Source organism: Strix uralensis, chromosome 13, assembly GCF_047716275.1.
Source record: "Strix uralensis isolate ZFMK-TIS-50842 chromosome 13, bStrUra1, whole genome shotgun sequence".
Taxonomy (NCBI): Eukaryota; Metazoa; Chordata; class Aves; order Strigiformes; family Strigidae; genus Strix; species Strix uralensis.
Genome location: NC_133984.1, coordinates 19,707,491 through 19,719,831, shown reverse-complemented (window position 1 = coordinate 19,719,831; position 12,341 = coordinate 19,707,491). Strand labels below are relative to the sequence as shown.

Sequence of the window (12,341 nt, the reverse complement as noted above, 5' to 3'; positions counted from 1 at the left end):
ATTCTTATTAAAAAGATAAAATTAGTCTATCCTGTGAACTTTACTACCTACTTTAGATTATGTACTTTAAAAAAAAAGAAAAAAGTCTAGTTTAAAATTGTATTTTTAATTTTGTGTAATTACTGGAACTAATACTGTTTTCATTTACAAGTACGAGGTCACTCAAGAAAACATACCAAGAGCAAACTGAGGCTCCTTATCTACACTTAAAAACAGGTAGAACAAATCTAAACTCCATAAAGCCTGTCTCTCTATATATATATATATCTATCTCTCTCTCTCTCAATGAGAGAGAAACACTTAATTATAAGCTAGAGTGCTCAAACATATGCTTAGCTTGAAGTCACAGGCCTTTAAGTGGCTTGATATATTTAGACTCCAGGAATTCATCTCCATATCATATACAGACTTTAGATCAGGACCCTTATTCTCAGATAAAGGAGGGCAGTCATCTAAACCACTATGAAATTATTCTTTGTGCCAAAAGATTCAGCAAACATTTTATAGCAGTTTCTTTTAAACAGAAATGCACAAAACTACCTGCATTAGTTGCTAAAACAAAGGCCAACGAAACAGAATCATTCCTTAAACGCTGTACCACATCTGTCCACCCAGCCCGCTCAGAGGCACCCTCAACTCTGGGACCAGCCCAGACCCCTGCAGCTCTGAACATTTGCTCAACGTGATAAACCAGCAGGAGGGTGCAATGTCCTGTGTTCACTGAAAATTATTCAGTTTAAATTGAGTTTATTACATCAAATATTCTTCCCTTGTAATTTTACTACCAGCCCACTGTTGTGTGAAGAAAATGTAAGGAACCCTGTATAATCTTTTACATGATGGCAATTATGCTGCTATTCAATTATTTCAAAATTACCACTTACAATTGAAGTCTTCCCCCTCTCACCTTACCGAACTGCGAGCTATAAATAGGCACTGGATCTCCCCCCACCCCGAATTCTATGTTCCCATGGGCACTTTATGCCTATTGATTCCCCACAGTAAAAGTGCTAAAGGAGTTTTCAAGGAATAATACATGCTGAAGGCTGTCTGACAGTGGTTAATGGCAGAATTAGTATTCACTCTTCCTTAACCTCTCCTTGGAGTACCCAAATCCTGAAACAAGCAAGGCCATCTTGACAAGAGAGCTTAAAGAAAAGTAATTGAACTAAATCTTTTGACAGATAATTGTAATGATGATGTTATGCTAGACTGATTTTCAAGTGTAGCTTTGCAAATTACTTTCTCCACTTTCCTCCCTTCAGTTATTACAGCTGAAGTATGTAACTCCTAGGTCTTTTTTCATGTGGGTCCCTCCATCCCCACCCTAGATGAGCTATGCTGCATTAAATACACTTAAAAATTCAAAGCAAGTTCTGCCGGCCAACATTAATGCTAAAGATAGGGGAAAAAACTTGGTTCTGTCAGCATCGATAGGAATTTTGCTTTTTGAAGCCCTGCCTCACCAAGGCAGTCAGTCTCTGTACCTACAAAAATCAGGAAAATACAGCAGGAAAAGGACAAGAAACTACTTCACCACACAGTCATTCACAGCCTAGCCCAGAGCCTCAGCCTGTCACATCTGACTCAACCCCACTGAAGCTGGCATGAAAATACACATCAGAGTTTGAGGTGTCATCTTCACCATCCTAGACATCCAACCAGAAGAAAGTAGGATCAGTCACACCAGTGTGACCAGTGGGTCAGCTGGTTACTGTCCTGAAGTAGCAGACAGCTATAGACAAGGCCATTCAAACAGCCATATCGCAGATAATTTTTTTTAAACTACAATTTGACAAAGAACACAAGTTACAGTATAAGATGTATTTCCCCCAGAAGGTGGCCAAGCAGCCAGAAGAGGGAATGTTTTATGTGTCCAGGACAAAGTCTCTAAATTTGCTTAGGAGATTTCTGGGCCTGAGCCTGCCAAGACTCCCATCATATCTCCCAATGGGACCAGCCTCAACTCCCTCCTCCGGGCCATTCACTCACCTATCAAGCAGTGGGTTGGACTAGGGACCCAAGACAATCCTGTGCCAGACCTGCTAGCGCTTCTGGAAATAAACGAGTGGGAGAGTGCTAGTAGGTCTATGATCTGATGAAGAACACAGATAAAACTGTGTTAGCTTGAAGAGATATGAGATGGGATAAATCAGTTAACATTCCATACCGTTTTTCCATTACCAAGGCATTTTCCTCCAAACAGGGCCAATTTTGTCATTTGACAAACTTTCCCTTCACAGGCACCAAGTAGCTTTTCCCTGAGGAGCTACTTACTCTGATGCTGCCAACTCCAAGCAGCTGTGAGTAGGGGCTCACAGCTGTAACAGGATCATAGTAGTATACTGGATACACCTCACGAGAGGGGGACCAAGTTTAGGACCATTCCCAGAAGAGTGAAGAAGACATCTTATTTAATAAGGATACAGAAATACCAATTACAGCTAATTTGCCCAAGATCACCAAGAGGAGGGAAGAGAGACACAGAATAAAGTGTTGTTGAGAAGGCTGAAAGAATCACTAAACTAGTTAATCTAGCCCTTGCTGTGACCTGCCAGGTTGCATTTGTATAGAGGTAAGTAAAGGGCGGTTGCTACCATTAGAAGGAAAAATGTAGAAGCAACGTGTGACAACTTTATTCTCAATCATTCCACTGCTAACAAGGCCACCTCTTCCCTCCTCACACTGTTTGATGCTACAGACCACAGACTTCAGGCAGTTTTCCCAGTTTGCTGTAAGCACGCAGCAACTACAAGGGGACCAGGCTGTAATGCAGCACAAATTCTGTTCTAACAGAAACCCTGACTCCCATATGCTGCCTAATGCCCTTCACCTCCATTAGTCCTTTCTTCTGAGTCCTCAAAAAACAGGGCTTGGGAAATTGTGTCCCATTCTCTTCATATACTGCTTGCTGTCCTTCCAGCACCAACTTCAGTCCGCACAGAGTCCCAGACTCAAAAGAATTTCAAGTGACAAGGTTAGAAGGAAGCACTTAGAAACAAGAAAGAAACTGGAGCATTAATATTCTCCACAAAACCCAGCACTGAGACTTCCAAGTTCCTGATTTAACTATAATTTAGTTTTGCTCTTCTACCATGAGCTTTGTTTACACAAGTGTTCCTTTTTAAGAGAAATAAAGAAAATAAAAGTGGTACATGTGTGCACTCAGGTACACGTCTGTGCACTGAGATTTGCTGACACACCATTAGGTTCTGGTTTCTGCAATGCAGAAGGTGCTCATTAAAAACAGCAGCCCACCTCTTTAGTGATCTCAAATCATCAGGTTTGTTGCTCAGAAATCTCATGGAAATAAATTACGGTTTTCACCACACACACAAAGGAGGAAATGGCAATGGTAATGCTTTTGCTGTCTTTACAGTATGCTAGATGGTGACTTTGTTCATTTCTTTTCACACCATTTCCCCACTCCACTTTTTAAGGCTTTGAATTTTAAAATGAACTCTCTCTCAGGTCTTCTGCCAACACACCACCCTTTGAGCTGGTTTTTACTGCAAGATTTTCAGTCTATATAATATGCTGGATGGAAGCAATCCACAACAGGCACCAGTCCCTTTTTGTTGATACCTCAAACACAAACAAAAAAACATTTAAGATCAGAGATGCATGCTAGTTCAAATAACGTATTTTCAGCTCTACTTGGGTCATGCAGCACTCTTCACTCCGTTGCTCAATGAGCATCTAAGAATATTTCATTTTGCCTAATTCACTGTGCATCTTCACCATCATAACCAGCCACTTAAGTTGTCTAAATACACAATGAATGTTAATTCTACAAGGCAGTGTGCATCCAGCATGCATCTTACTGGATTTGAGCCTCCATTGGCTCAGGTCCTTAACTAAATTCACATCTGGCTAATTCTCCTTGTTCAGCTGAAATCCTACAAGAAATCTAAAACTGAGGTAAGCATGGAGGGAACCTGGCAGTGCTTGTCTTGTGCTAACTGAAAGTAACCAGCAACAAGGAGACAACATCTAAAATGTCTGGGATTATTACTGGCTCAATAGTGTATCAGCTGCATGATAGCAACACACAAGGAAAGACCAAGGTATTGTCCTGAGGAAGCAAAGGGACACAACTAAATACACTGAGCACCTGACAAGGTCACAACACCAATCTGTAATGATTCCTCCAAAGGCTGAGTGTCTGGGTGCAAAAGAAAAGGAACTGTAAAACTCACAGATCTTTTGTGATGTGAAGGGGGTAAACTCAGAATCTTATGAATTGTTTCAGAAGAAACAAAGAGCACCATTCCTTAGGTGTTAACACTGAGGTTTTGCTTGAAAGATTCCAATGCTTCCATTAAAAAGTTAAATATCTTCCAAATGGCAACCACAGAAGATACGAAGAGCAGTATCTTAAAGCTTCAAAAGGCATCTTATAGTATAACACCAAAACAAAAAAATTGGGCTTCAGTGGCAGGCACAAAAGAAAAATACTGTGGATGGTCTCTACACAATAACTTCTCCCCTTCTGGATACATTTCATGAGTAGAAGTGATTTTAGTCATGTTAAAGCAACAATCAGACTCAACACTATGAGCAAACTGCTGGTTTGCCCTGTAGAGAGAAAAACCTGCAAGCGGTAACACAAGAACCTTTTCCTGCAAGAACTTTCCAATCCAATAGCTGCTTAAAATAGGGCTCGTTTATGGCAAAAAATGAAGAGCAGGAAATGGAAAAATCCCCTGAAATATTCCAAATACAGATAAAGACTCCAATATCTACAGAATCAAAATGCCAACCAGAAGGGTTAGCAATGAGCATACAATACAGGCACTCATCTAAATCTCTACTAAGAAAATTCAACAAAAACCTGAGCAGCCCATCTTAAGAGCTTCATGAACCAAAAGAACTAGAACTACTCAGCACTGATTAGCAGCACATCAAGTACTATCAGCTCACACCACACACTGACCTCGATTCCCAAAGCAACTCACTCACACAGAATTCAAGTTCATTATATCTTCAAATTGGATTTTAAATCCCTGAATCACACTCCTCCCTTATTGCAGCAACTCCTGAACTTGGAAATGCAGAAAACAACTGTAAGGAGGCACAAGAACAACAACAAAGGAGCAGGACAGTTAGCTATTATTTTTTAAGCCTCATGCCCAGCTGCACCATCAATGATGTACTGATTCAGCACTACCCTGGATTCTACAGAGAACTATTGTTCTAGCCTTAACTTTGCAATATTCTAACTACACATCCCAGGATATATGGAAATGCTTCTCCAGTATCACAGCTTTTAAATTTGAGTAGTCCAGGCCTTTTATAGACATTCAAAGTGAAATACGTGTTGTGGGAGAAGGATTACGGCTGTACTGCAAGCCCTCATGGTTTATGAGGTCAAAATAATGGATCTATTAATTTACAGCCTTTTTTTCCCCTAGAGTAGGAGCTATTAATATTCTACATATATTTACTTCTGCAGATTGTGGTTTAATCAATACAGTACTTGAGGCAACATGAAGTACCGTAGGCAGTGTAAAGACTGTCAGACCCAGAGAGTTTAGGTTTAGAGAGCAGGGCTTAGCCTCTTACCACTTTGCAGAAGTACTTAAAAGATTACAGAAAAGCCAGCTGGGGGAGAGAAGAAAATGTGAACATGGCCTACACTTGGAAAACTAAACATGTACACTTGTACTGGGGAAAGGGGAGTGATTTTAAGAATCAGCTTAAATCAACCTAAGTCCTAGAACTGACGCAGTTACAGCAAGACAGTTCCCAAAGCAGAGTAAGCTGCAGCACTAATCACAGCCACCCGAGGAGAAAGAGGAGCCCCATCCACAGATGACCACATATGCTTCCCAGGGCCAAGGCGGCTGCTGGGCTCTGTTCCAGAAGAGCAGACTTCTCCTAGGCTGAGATGAACTCGGAGGCTACTCTCTCAGACCCAGCCCAGCCAGTCTGCCCTCGGCTGCAGAGAAGCTCTGCTCAGGAAAAAAGGACGTTGAACCCTGCTTTTCAGCTCTCCAAGGGAAAAAATAACAAGTTCCTGATAAGAACTCTTAGGCTTTGGAGTTGCTGCTAAACCCTGTAAATTCTGGAAAACCCATGGCTTCACCTGACTCCAGCTCTTCAGTCGCTAACACCACTGCTCAGGTAGTGGCCTTTTTCTCCTAAGTGCTTTAGACGATCTTGCCAGCGATCACAGGCCTCCTCTACAGAATCTCAACCACCAAAGAGGAAAACATTTCAGATTAAAAGAGATGAGAAAAGTCCATTCTCACCCACACCAATTTCAAAACTCACTCGCTGCTCTTACATCAATAAGGAAGCCTGTCCAATTCACAGCAGCCTACGCAAGAGCATTATTAAGCCAAAAGATTAGATGCTTTGCTTCTTTCATACTCATACCAACCTTGCTCCCCAAGCAGCTTTTGTAGAAAAGCTATTAAAAATGGAGAGACAGACAGTTCAAAGAGAGGTCTCAATCCTGAAAGATAGCATATCCCTCCTCTTCCCCCCCACACTGCTTCTCTCATTCCCCTTGCGTTCCTCAAGGCTCATTACAGAGGTGCTCAGCACAAAACAGAACTAGATTTTAGACTGGGCTGCCATCTGCATGCTGAAACGTTCCCTGCTTTTATAGAGAAACTGCTTTTACAGCGTCTTAAAACAGTTCTCTTTCCAGGACCACATAGAAGATGCACTGCAGTCATTACAAGTGTCAGCCGTATTGACTTTATATCTGCTCCCATATACATTCATACCTCTGCAATATTTACACAATAACAATATTTGCACTATTCATGGCAAACCCAGTCCACATTCACTCCTGCACATTAATGAAACAAGCAGCGAGAGAACACAACTCTGCATGCGATGTGCTTAGAATTTCATTCCTTGATCTCCTTCATGGCCACATGCTTCCCTAACTAATACATGAAGCTCAAAGACGACAGAATTAACAGAAAAAGGCGACATACCAGCTGTTACGCTTCTTATAAAACACTCCTCCAGTTTTCCACTTAGAAAACACAGTTCCAGAGAAGCGAGACAGGGCACTCTGCTCTGCCATCAGGAAAGGCAAGTTGCTTTCACTGTACTCGGCACCATCTCACAGTACCTTAACGTGATCAACATATTCCTGATGAGGAATTTTTTTCCCTTACATAACCAGAGGCTAGCCTTTACCTATATGCATTTTGCCAGGTTTGACTGGGTGAAAATAAGAATTTAATTAAGTAAGCAAACAAACAAACTCCCCAGAATTTGAGAATGATGAGGAACTGCTTATAGAACATCACTTCCACATATTTTGTGGAAATCTTGTAAACAATGGGGCTCTGCTCTGATGCAGGCCAAAATAAAATTATGTATTTTATGTGCCCTGGAATTGCTCTGCCAAACAGACATCCTTGTTAATTTAACTGTTACATAAAGCAGTGGGAAGAGGGGTGGAAGGAACTCTCTTCCTGTAGTGCTTTTGGGGTGCAAAGGGGCTGGAAAGGAAAGGATTAGCCAACCAACCCCTGCACAAGTTTCTAACACACAGTCTCTCTCCCACCAGCTTTGCCACTGAACACAACACACCCCTCAGTCCTCCACCAATTCCAAGGGGGGCTTACCTAGGCCAAGTACCAGATGCCGGAGGAAACCCTGACCATCAAAGCTAGCAAAAAGATTCTCATTATTTTCAGCAAGGGCAAGATCTCTTCCTTTTTTGTCTTCTTTTCAAGGCTGTTTAAAGGAAGATTTATTTTTAGTTAGACACCTCAAAAAGCAAATGGCCTCTTAAAGTGCCTCTTATTTTGTGATACAGTTTAAATGTTCACTTCCCTTTCCAGCACTAAAGACCTCCTGATAAATAGCTCAGACTCACATTGTTTGAGGAAGGCTTAGAAACGGAGAGCAGACATGGTTTCCCATACAGCCCTTTAAGGCTGTTTAATAGTTGTTCACGATTTAGCATCCCTTGATATTTTCAGCTTGAGCCTTAGTTTGAAGTGAGAGATTACTCAGAGCCCAAATGTTTTGGAGAACAAGAAAAGTCCATACATTATAAATGCTTTATTCGTACTTCTTATTGTGACTACAAATTCTCAGCCCTTTCCCTCAGACACACAGGTCAACAGTCCCAGCCCCAGCTGTCCCTGGCAGCTTCCCACCTCCGCCAGCCTCCAGCCAGCAGGGATGCACAGGGCACAGACATGCTCCTTGGGACTTTTTCTCCACCTCCGGTCCCACAAGTGCATCTCAACTCAGGACATAGAAAATTTGAACCAAACAGCCTTTCTCTTCCCAATGCCACATAAAAGACACTGTTCTCTGTAGCTTTAACCGGATCATTGTAACACGTACCCTTCTCTCCCCAGGAAACAGTTGCGGACAGTCAGAATATGGATTACCCTACCTATGCAAAGAAACCAAATCCCTTTACAGACCCATCCCAGCCAGAGAGCCTCACCTGGATGCTCCTGCCATCTCCAAGCAGGCAGAGCATCCCAAGGGGTATGGGACTCACGTGGTGTCCCCATTTCCTCCCCAGTGCTCTCCAGCAGCATACCTGCCTCTCTGCTGGGCTCCTCACATACTGCCTCCATACACAAGCTGCCTGTTACTTCCGCAGGGAACTGAAGGCAGTTCCTACACCTCCAGACACACACACCCTTAGACCCTCCATGGCTCGAGCTTATCGTACGGTGGCAAGGCACAACACCCATGAGATCCCAAGCCCAGCAAATGTGCTCCTACCTGTCTCCGCTTCCTCGCTCCTCTGCAGCCTTCTCTGCGCTTACGGCTGTGAAGTCCAGCTTCTTCTGAGGCCCAGGCCTCCAGCCTCCACCAAACCAGGAAACCTCCTCTTCCCTCTCCCACACCGCCAGTCCCTCCCTGATCAGAAGTGAACTGTGCCACAAGAACAGCCCTTCTGCTGAGCTCACCTTCTCCCCACCAGCCTATGAATCCCTCCTGACCCTCTCAGGCTCTTTTTTGATCTGACTTCTGTTTGGAGAGTAGCCAGTCGCCCCACACTGGTTTCCAACAGCTTCAGCTACTGCGCTGCTTCAAAGTGCAGCCACTACACTGGCAGCCCTGGCAATTAAAAGGCTTTCCATCGCTCTGCTCTGCAAGTTCTGACAAAGCTGGCTGACGCCACATATGCAGAGGGGCTCCAGCAATTGTGTGAATCCACTAAAATTGACTAAAGTTGGCTAAGTGCATTAATGTGGCACACCTGGTCTTTTTTTTTACCTCTTGTGCAAGCAAATCTTCTTCCACTCTCCCTCCCCCCCCCTACATTTTACTGCTAAAGCATCAATCACTAAACAATTTGAAGACAAACCTCCTAAGAGCTTCCAGGTACTGTGAAAGTAAAGGGTGGTCTGCAGAAAACTCTTGTAGCCTTACAAATGGAACAACCAAAGATTCATCTCTCTCTCCTGTGCTCACCTGCAGCCCAAGCAGGGGGATGAGTATAAGGAAGTCTTGCTATCAGCTAATGCCCCTGCACGTTCCCAACTGACCACCCCTCCCTGGTACCCAGCAGCAGGCCAGAAGCGCACGCACACCCACACACACACGGTACGTGCTTTCCGACATCCCTGGTCACCGGCTCTAGTTCAGCAAAGGAAGGTCCCCCCTCGTAGACTCGGATCTGGAGCACGCTGGAGGTGCAAGCTGCTGCCTAGCAACACAAGCACTCTGCAGGGAGGTCGGAACACAGCCCCGTCCTCCCGCTGTAAGAGGTCTCCTATGCACAGAGAAACACCCTCGGCAGGATGCGATCCTTAGTAATTTCTTGGAAAGCCATCCTGCACATCACTAATTACAACCCCGGCTTAACCACAGATTTGCCAAATCCTGAAGAGCACTGCCTGTGCCTTGATGAACAGCCAGAAGTCTTCACTTCTCACGTTGGCTGTGCGTGCATTACACCCCAGTGGTTTACGGAGCCCAGAATCCCAAATCCCAGCCTGTCGCTCCATCTCCCCCTCAGCCACTTGTCTACTGCAAAACAAGAACTTGAGACTCTGTCAGACAGCTTCCTCCTCGGGCTCACCTCCTGCCTCTGGTCTGGCAGGAGCAAAGCCCTTCAGCCACCATCTCCTCCTCCAAGCTGGCCCGCTCCTACCTGGGGAGGGAAGCCCCTTGCCACGTGCTGCACAGAAGCAGGGCAGGCAGTCACTGCTCTCACAGCCGAGATATCTGACAGATACCACAGACCGCCAGGCAGCCGCACAGTGTTATCCCTGCTAAGAAATAAAGTCCCCTTTTAAGCACCGACAGCAAGCGTTTGGGGCCAGTGCCTCTCGGGTATGAATGCTGCCACACTCACACAACGCCTGGGCACCCTCAAACAGCCCTTCCCCACCACCCCTCCCCGCTCCTGCGCAGGCAGCAGCTCACGCCGCCTCGCACCCACCTCTAACAATTCTCAGAAAACCCTCAAAACTAGATGCACCCTGACGGTAATAGCGTAACAGCCGCAAACCCCACACACACTCTACAAGTGTGATTTTTTTTAAATAATCAGGATAAAAAGAAGAGAGTATAAACACTGCAAAGGAGCACGAGAAAGTGCCAGTTCCTGCCAGGATGGGTTTTTCCTCACATAGGTACAAGCCTAAGCGTGGGGGTCAGCCCAACAGGAGCAGAGGTTGCCCAAAGCACACAGACCTTACCGTAACTTTGAGAAACTGCAGCTTACAGCATTTTCCACCAGAAACTTTAGGTTCTTTGAATCTTGGCAGAGACAGCAATCCAGAGTCAGGCTCTTCAAAAACAGCCGCTTAATCAACCGCTTGAGAGAGGTTTCATGCCCTTTAGCAGGTTTCCATCAGACCCCAAAGGAACCTAGAGAAGCCTTATTACCACAAAACTTTCGGAGACAGCGAGAGCGTTCTGAGCCGCCTCTCGTTCCGGACACCATCGCCGAACCTCAGAGCAGCCTCCGAAGAACCGGCACTTTTTCAACACGTTCCACCAAGCTGCAGCATCCTAAAAAACGAGTCCTCGCGTGGTTTTATTTCAAATCCCCGGCAGTACCGCTTTTCCCGGGAAGCCCCACGCGCGTTCGCGGCGCTGAGAGCCCCTCGATGCTAACCAAGCCCTCCCTTCGCGAGAGAAAAACACTTCTGGCGCCTCCACCGCCGCGGGGCCCGATCCGGGGAACGGCGGAGCCGCCGCGCCAAAACGGACGGTCCCGGCCGCCGTCCCGGCCCCCAGCAGCCGCTCTCCGAGGAGCCCGGCGGGCGCACCGGGAGCTGCGCGACCCGCGCGGCGGCGGGGCGGCCCCCGGAGGGCGGGGGGGCGGCCGCCCGGGACGGGACGGTCCGCAGCTGCGGAGCGGGGTTCCTGCCCGGAGCCCCTCAGGAGCGCTCCGGCAAAGCGGCGGCCCCGGGCTCCCCCCGCCCTTCCCGGGGCTGAGGGAGGGAGGCGGCAGCAGCCGCCCCGCAGCCCCGTCCCGCACCCGGCGGGGGCGGCACCGAGAGGACACTCGTTACACCCGAACTTTTTTTTTTTTCTGAGGGAAGATTTTTCAAAAAAAAGAAGAAACCGCCGCGAGAAGCGCTGCGCGGCAGGGCTCACCTCCTCGGCGGCTCCCCTCTAGGACTCCATGCCGCCGCGGACCCGTCCGAGCCCGGCGGGCCCCCGCCGCGGAGGCAGCGGCAGCTGCGTGCGTGCGGCAGCCGGTACCGTTCCGGGGGCGGCGCGGGCCGCCCGTCTACGCGGAGCGCGGCTGCCCGCCGCCGCGGAGGAGCGGGCGCTGTCCCCCCGTCGAGCCGCGGGGAGCGGAGCGGAGCGGAGCGGGACAGCGCTACCCCCGCGCCGCCGCCGTCGGCCCCGCACGCGGCAGGTGCGCCCGCCCGCCCCGCGCAGCGAGACGCCGCAGCGCCCCCTGGCGGCCGCGCCGCGCCGCTGCCCGGCCCCGCGGCCCCCAGCCGGGCCCCGGGGCCTCCCCGCCCCGGACCCCGCGGCGGCAACCGGCCGCCCCTAATGCCCCGTCAAGCCCAGACGGGGAAGGGGCCGCCGGCACCAGAAAGGGAGCCGTGGGGCCGCGCACAGCGGCAGAAACGTCCCAGAAACGTCCCGAGGAAGCGTCGGCAAAGGGCTGTAGGAAGGGTAAATCGGCGCCGTCAAACCTGGACTTGCAAGGCTCAGATCAGAAAAGGCGGCACTGAACCAGCGCCGGGCTGGTCCCTGCGGGCAGGGCCCGCCTGCAGCCGCCACGCGTGGGCACCCCTCGGGGCCGCCCGCCCCCCCGCACCGCTCGGGCGCTGCTCTGGCCTCCCGCACAACTCGCATCAGTTCGGTTTCAGCGGAGAGAAAACCCCCGCTGCCGGGGGTTGCAGCGTTTGCGCTAAACCAGGAGA

At 47.9% G+C, this 12,341-nt stretch overlaps 1 protein-coding gene across 2 annotated transcripts in view; it reads right to left on the bottom strand.

The window, feature by feature from the left end:
- The window catches only part of IL1RAPL2 (interleukin 1 receptor accessory protein like 2), a 393,067-nt gene extending 381,312 nt beyond the window's left edge, over positions 1 to 11,755 (bottom strand). For both annotated transcript variants that reach the window (XM_074882430.1, XM_074882431.1), the window contains exon 1: positions 11,557 to 11,755. The gene's annotated coding sequence lies outside the window, so the exon portion shown is untranslated. The remainder of the gene's footprint in view (positions 1 to 11,556) is intronic.
- Between the last annotated feature and the right edge of the window lie 586 nt (positions 11,756 to 12,341).